A 6,448-nucleotide genomic window follows, 5' to 3' on the forward strand; every position below is an offset into this window, starting at 1 on the left:
CCTTTATTCCTCCACCATCTATCACGAAATCTTACTTTATTATGCTTTACAGAGGAATATAACCCATCCATCATGATGTGGCCTGGTCCCCCACATCGTGATCCTGCACAGTTCAGTACATGCCAGCAGCAGCATGGACCAACTGTAGAGCTGCTGTTGCCCCTATTTATTCTGCAAGGCAAATCTGGCTATTACACAAAGCTTGACTTCAGTTGTTTTGTGTCACAACTTTGAACAGGCAGAGGCTGCTTCTAAGCACCCTTCTACTAGTCAAACAATTTTTTTGTGGGTAGAAAAATAGCTGTGTAGATGGAGGATTGGAGTTGAAAATGATACCATGCCAAGCTTAGAATAGGTGGCATTAAAAATGTGTAAAAGAGGAGACGATGAAATGAAGAGGCTCGATCCACTTGCAACAAACTTTATATACATTTATGCCATGATTATGTAATCCATTTGGAGTGTATGATCCTGTCTAAGTGGTCCAATGGGTCATTTTTAATATATTGTAAAATCAAATATCCATTTCAATAATAATTTTTCTGAGTTTACATCTAAAATTAGGTTGTGGGTATATATTAGTTGATTCTGGATTAATTGATGTAAAATGTGGAAAAGGCCTTGGGTATTTTCTAGAAAGATCATGTTCTGATGGACAGATGCTCATCCATCCATCCATTTGTCCATCCGTCCATCCATCCCCTGATCTGTATGCCTTAAAGTAGAGTTATGTAGTGCTTTTAATCTTGCCACAGCCAACCTGAGGAGTGGAATTAAGGAGACGAGGAGGGATTATCACAAGAACAAAGATGGCAACCCAAAGTAGGTACTGTATATCTTCAGACATCAGATGGGGCTGTGATGTGGATGGAGGGGAGCACATCAACTTCAAAGACAGAAGAGCAGAGCTGCGTTTTTGCCATTGACTGTATGTGAGAACTAGACTGGGTGACAACTCCGCCCTCGCGTTCCAAACAGGAAGTGGCCACTTGTGTGACTAAGGTTGTGTCAGAATTCCTTCATTATTTATTTATGTATGTATATCTATTTAATAGGGACAAATAAAAAAAAACATAGGTAATTACAGTGAAACAATCAGATGCCTGTATGACAGTCTTAGTAGCAATGGCGAAGTTGCAACACCTGTCCCTATAGAGGAGCTTTCACAGAGATTGTAAATAAACAGTAAAAAGACAATACCAACGTTTGAAAAACATACAATGCCCTCAACTGTACTCATTTACATGCTTCACATACACAGGGTATTTCACATCATATGGTTGCAATGCCAATGAGCCAAGATTTTATTTGTTGTTTTTTTTAAGTTGGACGGCATAGTTAAAGATTTTATATTTACAGGAAAACTACTCACTACTTAGTGCATTATATAGTGTGTTCACCATTTTGTAGGGCTGTCAGAAGCTACAATTCCAAAATCAAATGCCCGAGAAATTTCCCGGACGTCTCTAGGAAAAGAAAAATTGAGGATCGATGCTCACTAGATTGACCAAAATAGACTAGTAGACATTGTCTTTTAAGAAACCATCCACCTTTTCATCATCAGTGTGGATTACACAATGGATTCTTAAACGGTCTTTGTAAAATGTTTGCATCTATTAGGTGTTTATTTCGTGAAATTGTTGACGTCAGACTTGCCGTTTAAAAAAAAGGTAAAGGTAGTGAGCATAGGGTCCGAATTGCTTTCAGTATCCAGGGCACTTGATAATCACTGTATAGTTGACATTCTCTTGTAAAATAACCCCAGATTGTTAATTGTAAACTGTAATATTCCACTCAAACTATCCATCCATCCATCTTCCTCTGTTTATCCGGGACCGGGTCGTGGGGGCAGCAGTCTGAGCAGAGATGCCCAGACTTCCCTCGCCCCGGCCACTTCCTTCAGTCCCTCTGGGGGGACCTCGAGGCGTTCCCAGGCCAGCTGAAAGACATAGTCTCTCCAGCGTGTCCTGGGTCTTCCCCGTGGCCTCCACCCCGTTGGACATGCCCGGAACACCTCCCCAGGGAGGCGTCCAGGAGAAATCTGGACAAGATGCCCGAGCCACCTCAACTGGCTCCTCTGGATGTGGAGGCGAAGCGGTGCTACTCTGAGCTCTCTCCGGGTGACCGAGCTTCTCTCTAAGGGAGCCCAGCCCCCTCTACAGAGGAAGCTCATTTCAGCCGCTTGTATTCAGGACCTCGTTCTTTCGGTCATGACCCAGAGATCGTGATCGTAGGTGACCATTGGAATTAAGATCGACTGGTAAATTGAAAGCCATGCTTTTTGGCTCAGCTCTCTCTTCACCACAACGGACCGGGACAACGACCGCATAACTACGGACGCTGCTCCGATCCGTCTGTCAATCTCACACTCCGGTCTTCCCTCACTCGTAAACAAGACCCCAAGGTATTTAAACTCCTCCACCTGATGCATGGACACTCCACCCACCGAGAGATGGCAAACTACCTTTCTCCGGTCGAGAGCCATGGCCTCAGATTAAGCGGTGCTGACCCTCATCCCAGCAACTCAAACTAGCTTCTTTTTTTCTTTCACCCATCTGTGAGAGAGACGTTTTTGCATTTTCATTCATATGAAAGAAGTGATTCTGTGAATTCTTTGAATCATTGCAAGTTTCTAAACCTGACTCAACAAAGCTTTTCCTTTCCTTTTCTGGATTGATAAACATGCAATCATAATTCCTGGCTGAGACAGATGAAGTCAAGCCTGGATTTCTATCTTATCCTGGATTACTTTTTTGCAAGAGTCCTCTGGAGTTCAATGTTTTGCACCTCTGTATTTTAGGATAGAACCAATTTGTGCATGTTCCTTTCAGACCAAACAGTCAAACCTTTCAGACCAAACTGCTGCTGCCATGTCAAAACATCTAGAGGTTTACAAGCAATCCCCAGACCTCCCACAACCACAGCCTCTGACTCGTGGGAGTGTAGATCAGGAGGAAATCACAGACTGTAATATTATTAACACTGTTCGCGCATAGCTTTTAAATGACTGCAATTATTCTTTGTAATGTGATTGGGCCAAGGCGGGTTCTCATGAGAACAGTGCAGTACGGTAAATATGTCAGCTTGACACTGGTGTAATTCGGAGACCGCGAGCCGGAGAACATACAAGCACATTAGTAGGACTTCCACTGCGGGGTAGACATCAAACTTTACTCAATGAAGCGAGTGATTAAAGTTCATTTCAAAGAAAAAGTTTCATCCACCTGAGAAATAACGTGTGGCTGAAAACAGCTTATCTTATCGCAGGTCATCCAAGTCCTGAATCCTCACGTCAGCGAGCAGTAATCCTATCGCTGCGTTGATTAAAGAATTGTCCCTAATTAATTCAAATCATTTCATACTGAATGGATTCGATCATTAAACATCAGTAAGACGTCTCTGTAAATTAACCTTTGACTTCAGAAAAATATAGATTCAATCTTTTTGATTAATTAACTAGAAAACATCAATTTAAAAAAAGTTTTTCACCTTTATTTGATCAAATGAAATAGATGAAAGCCACAAAAAGTACAAGAAAAAATGCTGTTGCTTATTTAAAATGGTTGCATAGTTGGTTTATTGGTTAGTTTTTAAGTTGTATTCTTTACATAATTTAAAATATAAGACAACAACCCATAAAAAAAAGAATAGGCAGAAGCATATGAAGCTTATTAGAAGCCTAACCTTCAGTATTCTTCAATGTCCATGCTGCAGTTTGACAAACTACAATCAAATTAAATACAAATAGAAGGATACAAGTAAATCCCATTTGTGTCTTGTAATCATTTATGCATTTACTTGTGAAACAATTTTGAACTGCAGAAAAGAAGTACTTAATATTAACTCGCCTCTTAGTTCATTCCATAATTTCACACCAAGAACTGAACCACAGCTTGCTGTAACATGAGTTTGAACTTTAACCTGTTCAAAGTGATGAAGGCCTCGAACCCTTGTGCTATCCTATGGCACTTTAACATTGGAAATTTGGGTCATCTAGACCGACTAGACAGGGCTCTGAACCTTTTTTCTTCAATGATTTGTGAACCTCACTGGTGTCCATGGATTACATGAAATCCTCTCCACCTTTATCCACCTTTGTCATGGTGGGGAGAACACGTCAATGTAAGGGTGGGGTCATCTAAGATAACACAAGGGTTAAATTATAGTGACTAAGTCTTAAAGCAAATCATCTGGAATTCTGGAATTAAATTGTTTTTAACGAACAATTTCTACTACTTTACTATTAACAAAGTCCTTAACTTTAATACTTTCAATTAAACTAAATAATGAATTTGTTGGTTCATAATAGCCTTCTTAATTAACTATTCTGATAGTTTTTTTTTGTAATTAAACCAAGGACTCCACAATATTTTTTGCTGCATTTCCCTAAATCTCTGCACAATATGAAACATGTGGGACAATAATGAATAGTAAATAAGATACAAGCTAGAAACTTTGTGTCTTATGTAAACTAATGAGATTTCCAAGACAATTTTTCATCAATTAGATCAATAGACTTTACTTCTTTAAGATATTGAATTTCTGTACCATATATATAAATTTAACATTTCTTACCTTTCTATTGCCAGAAAAAAAGCCGTACATTTAGTTTTTATTTTCATTTAGAGATAACTTGTTATAACTTAAATTCTTGTTCAACTACACTCAGCTATTCATCTATATTTTTCCTGTTCAAAAAATTATAGGAAATAAAGAAACGTTAGTAGGAAACATTAAATAAATGTAAAAAAAAGGTAATTTGACCAAATCAGCGCATTTGAACCGAATTAAACCAACAAAAATCAAGTAAAGGTTTTTATTTGTCAAACTGATCATCAGTTGATCAATTGAAATTATAATAAGCAAATAGAATTGATGTTTTTATGCAACATTTTTATGCTACAGAGAATGAAATCATTCTAACCCTCACCAACATCAGGCACAGCACTTTCCGTTACCAGTGCCCAATTTGATGTTTCTTTTTAAGCCGTAAAAGTCCCGCCCCAAACATGTTTTAATCTATTTTCAAAGTGTTCCCAGTGGTCTTTTAATTATGATTAAATTAATTACAGTTTAAATAAACCATCAACCTTTATATCATCAGAACACCGTGGATTCTCAAATGGTCGTTGTAGAACGCTCATATCGATTAGATTTTCACTCCGTGAAATCTGTGATATTATATATGTATATCATATTCGCCATTGATAAAAAAATAAAAATAAAAAGTAGCAAGCATGGGATTGCTTTTAAAATCCAGGGCAATAGATAGTCCAGCACTTTATGGTTTTCTAGTTGTTAGGGATAAGGGTGGGAATTCTGACATAGCAAATATTGGAGCTATCCAGCTGTACTGTGAGCCAGATGCCAGGTCAGACGAGGAAAATGAAGGCGTTCATGGATCTAGTCATCTTCAACTGGATGTGTCAGAATAGAGTGGAGCTGGGAGCTGCAAGCGTCACACTCACAAGCAATTTAAATAAAGAACTATTCAAAAATGCTAATTTAAGATTAAGTTTATTTAAATGTGTCCTCTATCATGAGAGAAATACCAAAAGAACATGTTTAAAAACACCAAAAACACATATTTCATTGGAGTGAGTCTTTGAGCTTTAAAGTTTCTAATTTGTGTTTTTCCTTCTTCTGTATGTTTTTTTTATGGTTTTAAAATTTGGGCCTTAAGTCTACAACAAAGTCTTCTAATTGCATGTGAGTGTGTTGTATTTTTAATTTTTAATGAAGTTTTAATTGAAAATATTCCTTTTTACTGAAATAAGTGAAGTTTTCCATTTTGTTACAAATAATTGTTTGTGTCCTCAAGTCATTTTACAGTGTTTGCTCTTTACTGTTTGTTGTATAAGTGCAAACACTCACCCGTCCTTTCTTTCCTAATTTCACGCTCCACTTTCTGCTTTCAGTTATAAATCCCTTCCGCAGTCGGTCTCTGCGGCCGTGACCTTGGTAACTACTGATGAGAGGATGGACATCTTCATTCACTGGCTGTCATGCTGATGACCAAAAAGCAAATCAACCGCGCATTCAGGCACACACACACACATACACACACACATTTAGGAGCAGAGAGGTAAGAGACACACATGGATGCAGAGGACCCCTGCGACCCGGCGACGAGTAGACGAACGGGTCAGGACTCGCGGCCTGCTCGAGTTGTCCTTTGTCCTCTGATCTGATTTACCTTCATAGATCAGCTGCCACCAGAGCCGATGCAATCTGCCACACACACGGGTTGAGAATGGGAGCTAAAAAAACCTCACATCTCCTTTTTTTCTGAACCCTTCTATTCCTTCCACCTGTTGATGTGACTCCACACTTTAATTAAAAGAAAGGTCTAGAATCGCCCTCACGGGTCCAGAATACATTCCCACACTTTCTAAGAGTGATAAATTGCTTCAGACTGCCTGGTAGGTTGTCGGCACTATGTGGTTAT

This window comes from Oryzias latipes, chromosome 4 (genome assembly GCF_002234675.1).
Source record: "Oryzias latipes chromosome 4, ASM223467v1".
Classification (NCBI taxonomy): domain Eukaryota; kingdom Metazoa; phylum Chordata; class Actinopteri; order Beloniformes; family Adrianichthyidae; genus Oryzias; species Oryzias latipes.